Below are 884 nucleotides of genomic sequence, written 5' to 3'. Positions count from 1 at the left end.
ATCTTTTCAAAAGGGTGGGGCAGTTGCTTCTGCCTGGAGGCTGTTCCTTTTAATCTCTTAAGTGGCCTCAGGGCAAGGTATTTTCCAATAAGGTGTGTCGACTGTCTTCCCCCCAGGCAAGGCAGATGTGTATGTGGCTGTGTGAGGGAATGACTCAGCCCAGGAAACCTGGGGTGTCTGCCTTCTGAGCTCTATCCCCTGAGTCCGCAGTGCTGGCCTCTGTTCTCACAGCTCCAGTCCTCTTCACCCTCCCTCTGCCAGAGCACAAGGTGGGTGGCTGCACAGGGAATGTTTATGCTTTGGCCCTTTAAGAGGGTGCCTGAACTCCCAGCTGCCACTTCCTGGCCGACAGCACTCAACTGCTTTCCCTGCTCTGATCTTTATTATCGCCTTCCTTCTGCTCACTCTGAGCTTTTCTTGTTGCTGTCTTTCTGATTCTTTAAGTTGTAGCATTAGATAATTTATTACCATTTTCCGTGTGTGTGTGTGTGTGTGTGTGTGTGTGTGTGTTTTGAGGTAGGCCTGTAGAGCTATGCACTTCCCTCCCAGGACTGCTTTCACTGTGTCCCATAGGTTTTGGATTGTTGTGTTTTCATTGTCATTTGTTTTCAGGATGTTTTTAATTTTTTATTTAATCTCTTTGGTAACCCAATCATTGTTTAATAGCATGTTATTCAGTCTCCAAGTGTTTGAATTTTTTGATTGTTTTTATTGTAATTGATTTCTAATATTATGCCATTATGGTCTGAGAAGATGCTTGATATGATTTCAATCTTCTTGAATTTGAAGAGACTTTGCCTGTGACCCAATATATGCTCTATCTTTGAAAATGACCATGTGTACTTGAGAAAAATGTATATTCTGTGGCTTTGGGGTGAAATTTT

This window comes from Myotis davidii, unplaced genomic scaffold, assembly GCF_000327345.1.
Source record: "Myotis davidii unplaced genomic scaffold, ASM32734v1 scaffold207, whole genome shotgun sequence".
In the NCBI taxonomy this organism is placed as follows: Eukaryota; Metazoa; Chordata; class Mammalia; order Chiroptera; family Vespertilionidae; genus Myotis; species Myotis davidii.
The sequence above is the reverse complement of the archived record's forward strand: the minus strand, read 5'-3'. Positions refer to the sequence as shown.